The sequence below is a fragment of the Mirounga angustirostris genome, unplaced genomic scaffold (genome assembly GCF_029215605.1).
Source record: "Mirounga angustirostris isolate CCGP_5_RB_7025 unplaced genomic scaffold, mMirAng1.0.hap1 SCAF_3, whole genome shotgun sequence".
Lineage (NCBI taxonomy): Eukaryota > Metazoa > Chordata > Mammalia > Carnivora > Phocidae > Mirounga > Mirounga angustirostris.
The window spans coordinates 24,970,459-24,985,311 of record NW_026991711.1 but is presented as its reverse complement, the minus strand read 5'-3'; the positions used below and the strand labels follow the sequence as shown (position 1 = coordinate 24,985,311).

The 14,853-nt window shown below is 35.6% G+C and overlaps 1 long non-coding RNA gene and 1 pseudogene across 2 annotated transcripts in view; one reads left to right on the top strand and one right to left on the bottom strand.

Moving 5' to 3' along the window:
- LOC129045657 (uncharacterized) overlaps positions 1–14,853 on the bottom strand; it is a 133,042-nt gene that overhangs the window by 13,594 nt on the left and 104,595 nt on the right. For both annotated transcript variants that reach the window (XR_008505703.2, XR_008505704.2), the window contains exons 2-3: positions 6,569–6,772; positions 2,378–2,559 (exon numbers count right to left, since the gene is read on the bottom strand). This is a non-coding gene — a long non-coding RNA (uncharacterized LOC129045657). The remainder of the gene's footprint in view (positions 1–2,377; positions 2,560–6,568; positions 6,773–14,853) is intronic.
- On the top strand, positions 32–2,371 carry LOC123839834 (nuclear transport factor 2-like; annotated as a pseudogene).

The window sequence follows — 14,853 nt, the reverse complement described above, 5'->3', positions numbered from 1 at the left end:
GTTGGAAGGCAAAAGAGATAATGTAGTGAAACAGTCCTCACATTCAGGTGAATTTTAATAAATACATATTTACCTCTGGCACTGGGCCCCAATATGCTTTTACTCTTCCTGCTTCTGTTTTTAGAGCTTTCTATCTAAAAAATAGTGCTTTAAAGGCAGCCCATTTATTTTGTATTTTAGGGAGAATAATCCTTATATATTCTACCTGTTTGGGGGCGTTTTCTGAAATAGAAAATTTTTGACTGTTGGTGATCTATAAGGATCATTTCTCAGTAAAATAATTTTAGGCAGTCAAGAAAATAGAAGTCTGCATCCCTTCCCGCAAGCCGACTTCAGAGCTTTAACATTAACAGAAGGAAGGAAACTGCAGCTGCAACCCTCAGGCTAACTGTCACTGTTTTTTAATGTCATGATCTGGAAGTTCAGTAGGGTCATCTGAGACTGGTTCTTGGGCTAATCCTAAGAAATGGCTTAGGATTGATGCTGTGGCTGATATGATCCATCCTCTCTGCCAGAGGCTTTGGGAGCTGCTTAAAGAAGTTAGATGAGCATATTTTTCAGAATGTTGATTACAAGTAATTTCAGTAATTAGAGAATAGAGAGGCATTTGTGGTAGTCTCTGGGCCCTTTAATCATCTGCTCTGAGTATAAACACATGTGTATCCAAAGAATAGGATTATACACTTAAGGGTTTAAAAAAATATTATGGTCTGCAATATTTTCATTTCTTGCCCATTTTCCTAATGAGATTCATTTGTACTACTGCATCTTTTGCATTCTTATTTTTGTCCTCAATCCATATAACCTTACTATTACCTATCATATTACAAGATAAGTTGAGGAAAAATCCATTTCAATTTATATTCAGGTAAGGCAAGTTTTTAAAATAAATTTTAGAATATCTGAGAGTATATCAAACTCTTGAGTATATTAATCAGTTGTCAGGAAGCTTTATAAATCCAGTTTTTCGCTTGAAACTATAGAAGATGTTAGTTGATTTTGGTTCCAAAGTGGGAGGGTAAGCAGACCGCGGTAGGTTGCCGCCGCCATCATGCCAGCCCCTCGGGTCTCAGCGAGGCTGGTGACACCCCAGAATGAGAGACAAGCCAACTCAGGAGCAGACTGGATCCAGCTTCATTCAACATTACTACCAGTTATTTGATAAAGACAGAACTCGGCACTATTTATGTTGATGCATCATGTCTTACGTGGAAAGGACTCCAGTTCCAGGGGAAAACTGCTATTGTGGAGAAGGTGTCTAGTCTTCCATTCCAGAAAATCCAGCACAGCATCACAGGGTAAGACCGTCAGCCCTTTCCAGATAGCTGCATCATCAGCAAGGTTGTGGGCTAGCTGAAGGCTGATGAAGACCCTATCGTGGGGTTCCACCAGATGTTCCTATTAAAGACCATCAACGATGCTTGGGTTTGCACCAATGACCTGTTCCGGCTTGTCCTGCACAACTTCAGCTGGCCTCCTCCCAGCCAGGCACTCACGCTCTTCCTCCTCCCTCCTCTTCCAGATACTATCCACACTCCTCCAGTTGCTCCAAATATCCTACACAAATGAGTGGGGCTGCGGTGGGGGCAGGAGGTATTGTGCATGATGCCTGGACTACTTGCATCTGACAGGAGAAGTTTAGGTCCCACCAGCATAGGCCTTGGAAAGACTTAAGTAATGCAAAAGGTATTCTTTGTTTTGTTTTGTTTTTGTTTGTTTTTTAAATCTACTTACAAGTTTCTTTAGCAGCCCAAAGAAGTGAAGCAGAAAGCTGCCTCATGGCCCAGATAGTGATTTGTTCAGATGTTTCAATGCCTCATGAAACAATAAAAAGATGAAAATTTTCTTCAAGGTTTAAAAAAATAAAATTTTTTTAAATTAGAGTAAGAACAGTGATATTTAACACAAGTTTAAAGATAAGATGATATGTACATTTAGTCAAAAGACTCCCCACTACCTAATTGGCAATAGGAAAGGAGAAGGGGGCGGGGTGGGGAGTAGCATTTGAGCTTGTTTTTGTTACTGTTTTCTTTTGTGATTTTGCTCTGATTTTAACCTACTTTGGGAAAGAAAATCCTTTGGAAAGGAAAGAAATAAATGTTCCATAAATATTTTCTAAAACTAAAAGATTTCTCCTCAAAGATTTAGATCCTAAGACTTTTACTGTGAACCATATTTTAACAAACCAGAAGAATAATCTTATGGAAGAATGTTTTTTCCAGTATCTTTATTTAAAGCCGGGTGCTTGTTGAAATAGCAGCTGCTCCTATTGAGAATAGTATACTAAGAAACAAAAGCATACTTTAAAATTATTATGAAACGTAACTCTTCTAAAAGACTGAGAGTAAGGAAAATAAGTATCATTTGAAGAACTCACCATATATTAAAACTCACGTTGTGGGGCGTCTGGGTGGCTCAGTTGTTAAGCGTCTGCTTTCGGCTCAGGTCATGATCCCAGGGTCCTGGGATCGAGCCCCACATCGGGCTCCCTGCTCCATGGGAAGCCTGCTTCTCCCTCTCCCACTCCCCTGCTTGTGTTTCCTCTCTTGCTGTCTCTCTCTGTCAAATAAATAAAATCTTTAAAAAAACCAAAAAACTAAAAACAAAACTCACGTTGTGAATTTTACAAAAAATTATCTGTAATTCTTACTAGAATCCTTCAAATATTATATATTCTGAAGATTAAGCAGAAAAAATATTAAATTATTTGCCCATTATCATATAGCTGAAGGATGTGAAGGACCTGAGATTTCAACCTCCCAGTGTTGAATTTGAGTCAATTCCACCATAAATACATTTTTTTTTCTTGGCCCAAATGGCAACTTTTCTGATTGGAAAATGTAATTTAAGAATTATTCAGTCAATTTGTTACATAATTTTTGTAGAAAACATATAGAAATACTGTAAGATAATGTCACCTGTAGTCATAAAATCCCTGTTCCAGTGTATTTCCTTGTAATCTGTGTTCTATGTGGTTGTGTGCCTGTCTGAATGTGTCTCTGTGCATATGTGAATGTGTAACATCTCTAAGTTGAAAATGTATTTTTCTTGTGGTATCATTGAATTGTGTTCAGAATTTAAGAGAAATTTTCAATTATAGATATCCTGAATTCTTCTATAAAGAAAGCTGTTCTTCAAACTTTTGTCATTTGAGTTTGGTTGAAAGTGAAGGACAGTAATACATCTGTTATTCAGTTCTCCACTTGCAGTTATTTTGCTGCTTGTTCTTCAGTAAACTGGTTATTTTTTCATTCCTTTATCTGTTTTACCTGTTATATAATAAATCATTTTCATAAAGGGAGCATTTTCTGAACTTTACTAATAATTTTTTTAATAATGATACAGGCTCCCTTTTCTGAGTACGGTTGGCCATTGGCTTTATCAGAATAATAGCTTATATAATAGCTGTTGAAGTTAATATCTCATTTTCCTTCACATGCTAAAACTAAGTATAGATCTGTTGCAAAAAAAATTATCTCTGCTTAGAACATTAATATGAAGAATCCGTATTCTGTATTCTGCTTTAAAGTAAAATTTGAACATTGCTTGTGAACTTTTCCTATGTGTTCTGTGAATTTAAAAATTCTGCTTGTAAATACCAAGCATAAATATACAAGATCCAAGTAAATTATACATGACAACTAAACTCTCTGTAATCTCCATATAGTAAAACTGGAAAGGTCAGAATATTATTTAGTGTTTTACAGTTTACATAAAAATAAATGGAGTCTTGGCTTCCCATTTGGCCTCGACGGGTAATATGGTGATAATAAAATCTTCTAGACTCCTTCTCTTTAAGTCACACTGTACTCTGACATCACCTTCAGTTTCTAATTTACCTTTCAGCTTGCTACCACTTTCAGAACTACTGGTACATAAAGTTCTTATTCATTCTCTGCCTCTATTATTACCAAAACTGATATGCATCTCTATTCACTCACCAAAGCAAATCTGTCTTACATATAATAGCAATGCAGTTAATGAAATAATTGGTTTAAAATGTACTCTAATGGTGTACATTGTAAAGACTTTTGCAGACAATAAAGCTTTTGGAATATCACTTTGGATGTCCTTTTCCAAGTGCACTGTTATTTAGAATGAATTGCATGACAAATTCAATACATTTGATATTTTTCCATGACATTAGTACTATACATACCTTTTCCCTCCTATTTTTTGGTATTGAAAAATCTCCTCCTCCTCAAGTAGAGCGGCAATGTGACGCGGGGAAAGGACTCTGAGTGTTGAATCAGGACAGAGCTGCCTGCTAAGAGGCAGCCATGTCTTAGAGCCTCGGTCTCTCACTTCTGAGCAGTTTCTAACATCCATTAAATGCTCTCTAGACTATCAAAGACATTTCTGTAAACTTGTTCCATGCAGCATGTTTTGTCTAATCTCACTATATGTAGTATTCTATTTCTCTATTTGTTCAATAAGTAGGAGGGAAGGTAATTTGTATTATATCTATATCAAGTTGGCAGCTTGACAGATTTTGCAATTAGGAAAACTTTGGCATACAGTTCTAAGAACTACTAGTGGAGAAAGAAAACAGAGTTTGGAGTCAAGTCTTAATTCTACTAGTTAGTGGTCATATGTCCTCTGGCAGGGCACTTAACCTTCTGAATTTGAGTTTATTCAGTGTGTAAGACATTTTTATAATACGTAATTTATCTGCATAAAATTTGCATAGTTGAAATGTGTCAAGTTTCTGGGATGTTAACCAGGCGCAATCCACATACAAGAATTATTACTTATCCTTCCTCTCAATTTTCAGGTAACGGAAAATAAGCCAGTGTCACAATTGTCTTCTTAAAAATGCCGGTGTGTGTGTCTTTATGCAGCTAGAGAGATGCTAGAAACATAGTGGATGCTTAAAAATACTTTGTACTTATTGGTTACAAGAATGGTAAGTAATTGATACATACCTGGACAAGGGCTACACGCTGGAGTTGATGCAGTCCAGCAAGGAAGGAAGGATTATTTTATGACACATTGTTCAGAATTGTTGGCATATGGTGATGATAGAACCTACACCAACTTTTATTCCATTTAATTATTGTTTTCAAATTTTCTACAGAGGCTATAACCCCTCCCTCTCCCCTTACTGCATTCCCTTTTTGATACGCTGTGGATGGAACTGGTTATTTTTGGCTATTGTCTAAACAGAATTGGTCACTTCCCCACATCTCCCCAGTTAATGCTTATTTCTGATTGTTGATGCGAATGCTGCCCTGGGGTCAAATATTGTTAATATCATTTGTGGATATGAAGAAACTAGGCATTATTGTAGGGATCTTGAGAAATCCAGTTGATTCCCATTCATCCTCCAAAATCTTTTTTAAGATGCTATATTTCTGATTAGATTGAATGTGGAATTTAACTACATTTATAACAGTAAGTAAGAATCATAGGATTAAAAGAGTCTTATCAAAGGATCCTTGATTTTTTTTTTCAAACACAAAGAATAATCCTTATCATGTTTTAACTTTTACCAACATCCAGACTATTAAATATACTTAAAGGGGGATCTTTAGGCAGAAGATAAAAATGACTTTGATATGCTAGCACAGACCTTTCTTTCAGCCACTTCAAAGTTGCTGTCTTCCATTTCTACTCCAGAATAACCTTGACTCTCTTTGTCTACTTCTGCACCTCCCATTCACTGTTCAACCCACTGAAGTCTGGCTTCTGTTCTCAGCACTCAGCTAAAAGTGCTTTTATTATGAAGGTCACCAAGGAGTTCCTAATTCCCATATCTAATGAACATGACTTCATTTGATATTGTTGAAATGCTATTTCATTTATGTTTCCTCATTCTTACTTTTACTCTTTATGAATGTATTTATCTCTTTCCCACGTTCTATATATTTGTGTTTTACAGAATTTCCTAGACCCACTGCTCTTCTCCCTTCACAAACTTGCTTATTTTTCACAAACTTGCTTATTCTTGTGGCATCGATGACCTTGTCTATGTTGATTCCCAAACCTGTTATTCTCAGATCAGACCTTGAAGTTAAGGGTTGTGTATATAATCATGTTTGCTTTTCCTCACCTCTCCATCTAGATATCCTACAGGTATATCAAATTGAACAAACTCCAAAACTGAATCAGTTGTGTCTATGCATAAACATATTTTGTTTGTACTGTTATCCATCTATTTTCCAACCCTAAGAAACTATTGATATTTTTAATTATCTTTCAATTATATTTAATGAATAGTCTATTTCTAAGTTCCTTAATTTTCATTTCTATTTCAGCTGCTCAGGGCCAAGCCTTTTCTCTCTATAATTAGATATATACTATTATAGAAATATCATTCTGGTTATGGTCATATCCTACTATACCCATTCTCCAGAGAGTCAACATCAATTACTATAATGCAAATACGATCATGTCATTTCATGTTAATAGGCTGTCTAAAAATATAAAGTCACAATATCATATTTCTATTGTTCCATTTTGCCTATTGTGGAAAATATTCTTTTCTTCTTGTACAGTCTCCACTCCACTGACAAGTAAAAAAAAAAAAAAAAAAAAAAAAACACAAAGAGAAAAACCTGGTACTTACTGAGTCCAAGGAGTCAGTGTCTTCATTTGGTCCAATGGGTAAAACTTGAAGATATGATCTTCCAGTAATCAGAATCCATTCTCTGCTTCCATTGCTGCTTTTATAACCACCCAATATTATCATTGCAAATAGGCAATTTCTATGTGGTGTTCTCCCTTATGTGTTGATGTGACGATGGATATTGCTGCTAGAGTTTCAGCAGTTCTTGGATGAAAAAAATTTCTCCTGTGTTACTCTAAACCATAATGTTTGATACCACCATAATTTTTGGTTCCCAATGAACTACCATTTGAGTACACGTATGCACATACACACACTTTTCCCAAGTGCATGACCACAGCATTAGGGTGGTTTATTTGAGAATAATTCTGGCTCAAGACTTGTTTTTGCAAAAAAGATATTTTCCATGGCAATCAATGCCCAGGTATTAATGCATTCCATTATGATTTCTTAACTCAACAGAACCTTGTTATACTAACCTGCCAGTGTCTTCTCTCTAGGCTCAACAATCAGTGTTAGATATTCCAACAACACTGACCATCTCAAAGTAAGAATTGAGAAACTTGATTCATTTTTTTCTCAAAAAGTAAGATCATTATTGCTATCTTTGTTCCAAATAATTTGCTCTTCCTGTTTAGTATTGTATATTGTCCACTCAATAAATACCATGCAAAATCAAATATAATTCACAATGGTTGCATATATTCTCTATGTAACTATGCCATCCTTATTAACAAATTTCCTCATATAGATTTTTACTGCAACATGTTTTCTTTAATATTTTTGTAAGTATATTTGTAAATATACATTTGTTCTGTATTTCCTTAGAATAAATTTCCTTCACTGGAATTACTGAAAAAATATTTCTAGGGTTTTTATAAAACTAGTCAATTATTTTCTATAAGATAAGCTTATATCTGTTTCAACAGTGTATAAGAATGCCCACTCTTCATATATTTAACAAGATTGCCCTAGCATTTTTAATTGCAAAATAATCTCACATTTTAATTTCATAGATTACTTATAATTAGAACTTTGTGCTCTTTTTCCTCACATTTATTTATGTGCTATTTAGAAGGTCCCATTGGATATTCAAATGAACGGACATAGCATTGTTTCCACTATATAGCAAATTCCATCTTCCCTAATCTGGGCCCTATAGTAATTTATTATTGAGATTTCCGATGTCCATATGACACCACTGTTTTTGTTATGTGCCAAAGGAATGATTTCTCTAACTGTTCATCTTTAAAATACTGGTATATAGGGCGCTGGGTGGCTCAGTCGTTAAGCGTCTGCCTTTGGCTCAGGTCATGATCCCAGGGTCCTGGGATCGAGTCCCACATCGGGCTCCCTGCTCTGCAGGAAGCCTGCTTCTCCCTCTCCCACTCCCCCTGCTTGTGTCCCTGCTCTCGCTATTCTGTCAAATAAATAAATAAAATATTTTTTTAAAATAAATAAATAAAATACTGGTATATGCTACGATTTTTGTTTGTTTCCTGCCACGTTTAAAGCTCTGTGTTATGTTCTACACACATATGAGGAAATTGGTTTTACTTCTAAATTTAATTGTGCTATATTCTGTTGTCATTTCACCTGAGATAGTTTCCTCATAATAGTCCCTTGTGTTCTGACTCTGTGGTCTGAGGACAAGCACTTTATCTGTTCATACACACAGTGACCCCCAGCAACCTTCCTTTAAGGCCACTCAGAAATGTCCAAACCATCTAAATTCTAGACCACATCAGCCTATAATGACTCTCTGCTATGCAGGGACCTTTTGCGGCGGGGGGGGGGGGGGGGGGGGGGGCAATCTGTGTCTCCCATAACGTGCCCTGAGGCCAGTTTCCTAAATATACCAGAAATCAGATACTTTGTGGAATCTTTCAACTAGAAACATTAAAACCATCAACTCTGTATATTTAGGCCAGAGTGTAAGAGAACTAAAAGTAAAGGATTAGTTCCTTTCATTTCATGGTAAAATCTTTCAATTGAGGGTTTTTCACATAGATCCATGATGCCCATGGTCTTCCTGAATTTATATGGAACATTTTGTTTGAATTGCATATATTCCCTTACCTTTTTACAGGAGCTGTGAGAACTCTGTGACTCAGAATTATGTTTAATTAAGGCAGCCTTCAGTAGGACTTCTACCTTTCTGGTTACAAGATGACAAGCTGTGTGAGGAGAGAAATATTACCTATGCCTGGGGGCTTAGAGTAAAATCTTAGCTTTGTTTGTTTTGGTTTTTTCTTTCCCCCAGTTCCTGGTTCTTGTATACAGTGATGAATTAAGATAAAATGATTTGAGTTTTTTCAGTTAAAATAATTGCTGAGGGCAAAGTCTTCTTTTTTTAATACTACTCAACAATTCTTAATTGAAAAGTTTTATCTTTTTCGAAAACAATAGGGAAATAACTTTGACCTTTTTGATGAGGACGTTATTGAAAATTCCTATCATCTGATGTTCTTTTTTCCCCATCTACTTCTCACTGACCTTTATTGAATAATTCTGAATTAGATTTAAATTTCCTTTGGTCTTTGTGATATTTACTATTGTAATACCATTTGCTTTGTGGATCATTTTTAAGAGGTTCCTTTATGCACATAGCATTACTATAAATGAAGCACAGATACTTCGTGAAGTCTTTCTTCTCTGCTCTTTTTATCCTCTAAGCTGGCATCTCCTTTCCACATATACTCCAATCCTGAAATATACTGACTTGTATTATAAACAGCGAATATCTCAATGTTTTAGTGTGACAAGTAATGATCTAATTATTTTATTTTTTTAAAAGATTTTATTTATTTATTTGACAAAGAGAGACACAGCGAGAGAGGGAACCCAAGCAGGGGGAGTGGGAGAGGGAGAAGCAGGCTTCCCACCGAGCAGGGAGCCCGATGGGGGGCTCGATCCCAGGACTCCAGGATCATGACCTGAGCCGAAGGCATATGCTGAACGACTGAGCCACCCAGGCGCCCCTGATCTAATTATTTTAATAGATGACTCTAAGATAAGCTAATGCTGATCAGATCAATTTAATGAACAAAAATTTACATGGATTTTTTTTTCTACAAATAGAATTGTTTTTTTTAGTGCAATGCAGTTTAACAAAAATATTTTGAACACCTACTGTCTGCAAGGCCCTATGCTAGGTGCAGGAGAGAGAAAAAGGTGTCCAGTACACAATTTCTACACTCATAAAGGTTGGAGTTAAGTGCATTAGGATATGTAGCCTGGTGCCTGTAGAATCATATATATGTTCTTCACTCATAACAATGGGATAGGTGGGGAAATAGGCTGGCAGTCTTGCTCCACTAGATCATCCAGAGCTTAGGGCTCTTGCCTCTTGTGTCTCATCTCCCTCAACTATTGCTCTTATCTGCATGGTCAAACTTGGTTGACCAGTGCCAAATCCAAGTCCCATCTCATGGAAAAGAGAAGACAAAAAAGGAGAACCAAAGCCTATTTTTTTTTTTTAAGGGAAATGCCTATCCTTAAAACAATTGGCAAGGACTTTATTATAAAACTACCTCTCGCTACAAAAGGGATAGGAAGTGATTCTGTATGTGTACCCATGTACTAAATTAAAACTAGGAGAGAATGCTAATAATGAAAAAATAAGATCGGAAACTGGAGAATTATTAGCAGTACAAATGTGCTTTTATAGAAATAAAATCTTAACACACCCCAAGTACTATAATAGAGAAGCATGAATATAGGAGCATGAGCTATTACTTTTGGATATGGGTAGTTGGGAATAGTTCATGCATCCTTTTTGAACTGGTTCTTGATATTTGTCTTGAACTTCAGTAAATACAGATAGAGGGAAGGGTCTTCAAACTGGAGATGTCAGTATGGTCAAAAGTAGGGATGAGAATGTGTGGAAAATATTAGGGAAGACAGTAATCTAGTTTAAGAAGTGGAATGAAGTTTTGAGATTTGAAAAGAGCCTTTGCATAGAACACGGGGATTTGGGGTTTATTCCTTAGAGAATGAAAAGATTGGTTCTGTGTAAGAATATATTTACTTCAAAGGTGTATTTTTGTAGTAATAGCTCTAGAGAAGGAAGATAATAGAACCACTTAAAATGCCACAAAAAAAAAAAAAAATTCATGGTGCAGGTAATCAGGACCTGAATCTGTGATATTTGAAAGGAGATGTAATGTTTTGATTTGTACTTTTATTTTTTACTCACTAATAGCAGGCTATTAAAAATTTAATCCTGGAAATGTCTACAATTATTAACACTTATTAACAATATGATTCTCTCTTGATTGCTTTGTTTTAAACATCTACAAAATTATGTTCTCGGATATACCAAGAAGAAAGATAACCTTCATTACCCTATAGTTAATTTTTTAACGTTACTATAATATGACTTAGTGATTCATACGCTCACTTTCCTGCCAATTCTTCCAAGATTATTCATCGTATTTGTGATTATCAGCAAAGAAGATCGTTACTAATTTTATATACATAACAAAGACCAATGACTTGACTTCCAAATGTTATACTTATTACATGGAAATTTACAATCAGGAAAAGAGAAACCAATTAATATATACTCCTGAAACATTGACTCAAAATGCCAGCAATGATTCCACAATAGTAACTTGGAAAGTGTCTGTCAAATACTATTAGAAAAACAGTAGTTTAATCACTCATTTTGGTTTTTTCTCTACATTCTTAAGGATAGGATAAATGCCCTTTCACTTTCCAGTACTATTATGGAGGGATAGGAAGGCATAGAAGCATCATGATGTTGAAAGAACTTTCCAAAAGGTGTTAATAAACCTGGGGTCCAGTCCTAATTTGGCTGCATTTAAGCTGTGTCTGTGTTCCAGTTATCTAATGCAGCATTACACACCACCCAAAAATGCAGTAGCCGAAACCAATACAATAATTTGTCTTGCTCACAAATCTACAATTTGGGCTAGGCTTGGTGGGGGAAACTCATCTCTATTTTATGTGTTGTCAACTGGGATGGATTGACTACAGCCTAAGGATACAGCTGAAGGTCGCTGACAAGCTTATGCTAGCCATCAACTGGGAGCCTCAGGTTTTGTCCATGTGGGCCTGTTCACTGATTGCTTGGGCGTTTTCCAAGAGCAAATATTCTAAGATGCATAAAGGGGATGACAGTCTCTGAAGAATTAGGCCAGGAAACTGGTACAAATCACTTCTGTTAAAATCTATTGGTCAAAGTCATCTCAGAGCCAAAATTGATTCAAAGAGAGGGAACCCTCAGTGGTGTACCAGTAAACTGTCTCTCAAAACAACAACAAAATCCCCAAAACAAAACAACTGTGATTTATAGTATTCACCAAGTTCTCTAGTGTAATTAGAGTTATCAATATCATGTCACTAAATACAGAGCTGAAAAAAGATGAGGAAAACCTATCCTTGAGAGCTGTTAAAAAGCAGGGTCCAGCACACCGCTCTATTCGCCTAACCTCTCAATCACAGACAATGTGTGGCCACACTTAACCAGCCACACTTTGGGAATATCAATGAAACTGTGAATTCCTTCATAAGACAGGAATCGTGTCTGCATTGTCTCACAAATTACGTGAGGCACAAAGATAGGTTGTAATGGAAAACACTGGGAAATTGTAACAGCTTCATTATTAGAAGCTCTCCTGCAATTGCATCCTTAATAATGTGATGTTTCTCCAGTAGATAAGAGGATGTGTTACTTCACCATCTGGTTTTTCATACTAAAACTATATAATGAACACTGTGAAACTGCTTTATATTGTTATAGCTCACATTCTGATGAAAATAGGATATTTTATTTACAGACAGTTCTAAAAACTACATGTGTCTCAAATATAGGAACACTATATCTGAATAAATCTCCAGATTTTAGTCGTCTTTGAAATATTAGGTAGAGGAAGTCCAGAATCCAGGTCTCCTAATTTGCACAGTACAATTCCACTCAAATATACTGATAAAACTGGCCTTCTGATCTCAAAGAACAACTAGGGGCAATGAGAAACATTAGTTTGGTGTGGTATTAAAGAAAAACGGAAGACCGTTTTCTATAGATTGATAATTTTCTAAATCACATTTCTGTGTTCAAAGATCAAGTTGATCATTAATATTGACCCTGTTTCACAAATGGCACTTTGTTCTGAAGGTAAGCAAGTATTTAAAAAATCAGTTTATTTCAAAATATGTGTGCATTTTAAACCCACCGTCACACAGCAATACTTTTGAATCTGGCATGAAATATTTCAAAAAATATAATCTCACATTTATTTCTGAGCTCTCAAGAAAAAATCCCTTATGAATTACATTTCATAAATAAATTCCTAACATTAGAGACATTGATTTTAGGAGAGGTCTTTGTTATTCATTTCAATTGTATTTCTTCATCTCAAAAAGTATTTTGTCAATTATTTCAAAACTACAAAGTGAAAATGCTGGTACTTGAAATTAGACTACCTTGCTAGATTTTAAAGAATGAATTACTATGCTATGATATTTTGTCACTCACCTATCAGCAAGTGTTCTGCAATTTAATTGCTCTTTTTGAAGAGTAAGACTGTATCTATTTATAAGCTATGACAATGTGACATTTGTGCAAAAAAATCTCAATTTAGAAGTAAAAGTCTAAAAGTAAAAGAGAAAACCATTATAGAAATGCTTAGTGACTGAGACCATTTTTTTCCTATTGAATTGGTAAAAACCAATTAACTTTTTTCATTGCTAGAAAATTTAAGTGTACAGATTTTCTCTATAAGTAAAACATTTAGAAAATGTATTTAAATGTTGACTAAAAAATATTTTCCTCACTTCTCAAAACTACATTGAAATGACCAAATATCCTAAAACAATTAAAACTGAATGACCCTAATGTATTATATATATACATATATATATATAAAATAAAATATATCACCATGGTTGATCTCAAAAACAATGTGAATGACAAAAACAGGCTTCACAATGATAGAGTACGATATATTTTCTGTAAAAAATTAACACAATATTTACATATTATTACTGAATGCATATATATATATATATATATATATATATATATATATATATATATATATATATACAATGCATCCAAAAACTAGTCGGCACATTAGTGGGCTAGGGACTATTCAAGGGTCTGGAGATAGAGAAAATTCCTCCCTTGAGGGTGTTTACTTTGTGATGGTAGGAGACAGTAAATAAGTGTTATCCATAGAACACGTTGCACTTGAGGTTGATAACTGCAATGGAGAAAAGAAACTTGGGAAGATAGGAAACAGTCTTTGCTTTTCCCCAGATAGCAGGAGTGAGGACTATCACTGCATTTTAAAAGAGAGGGTCTCCCTGGGAAAGTATGATTTAGACAAAGACAAGAAAGGGATGAAGCACCAAGCTTTACAGATACTTAGAGGACGAGGGCATAGGGAATAAATGCAAAGTGCCTGAGAAGGGAACATGCCTGCTATCTGGGGAAAAGCAAAAAGGGAGGAAAAAAACCTGGAGCTGAGAAGCTGAGGGGTACAGTAGTAGGAGATGTGTCCCAAAAGATAACTGGAATAGAGGGTTGTCTTGGGTTTGGGTCTCCAGAAGCAAACCTGGAGCATATACATGCACACAGGTGATTTATTATGGAAATGTTCTATAAATTCCCGGGGCCACTCAGCTCTCTGAGGGCACAATGGCTGCAGTTGTTCAGGGCAGTCCTCAGAAAAGACTTGCAGTCTTGTGCTGCTAGAAGTAGAGACAGGGATGGGGCACAGATGGGGGCGGGGGGATTCTAGTGTATCTGTGCAAAATACCCATAATGTGCCTACAGACCTAAAGACTGCATAGCACTTTGTCAGCCTTGTAAAGGTTATGCCTTTTACTCTAAGCAAGGTGAGAAACCACTGGAGGATTCTAAGCTAAGGCAATGTGATCTGACCATTGTTTTAAAGGGAATGGATTATAATTTAAGATAGGTAGGAGCAGAGTGGTGTGCAAGTCCAAGCTATTTTCTTTGACCTATTTTGGTGGTTTGGACCAGTATACTAACATCAGAAGTATTAAGAAATGTTTGGATTCAGATTAATTAAGGAGAACTCTAAGGGATTTCGTGTGACCAACTAGAAATAAGGAACTTGTAAAAACTAATATAATAGGGAAGAACTTGGGCGTGGGAAGTGGGAGAGCATATTAAGAGCTCAATTTTTGGTATTTTACTGTAGAAATATCTATTAGACATTCAAATGATGATATCAATAGGCCTTTAAATAATTGAGTCAAATTTGGGAAAGAGATTCTGGCCAGAGATATAA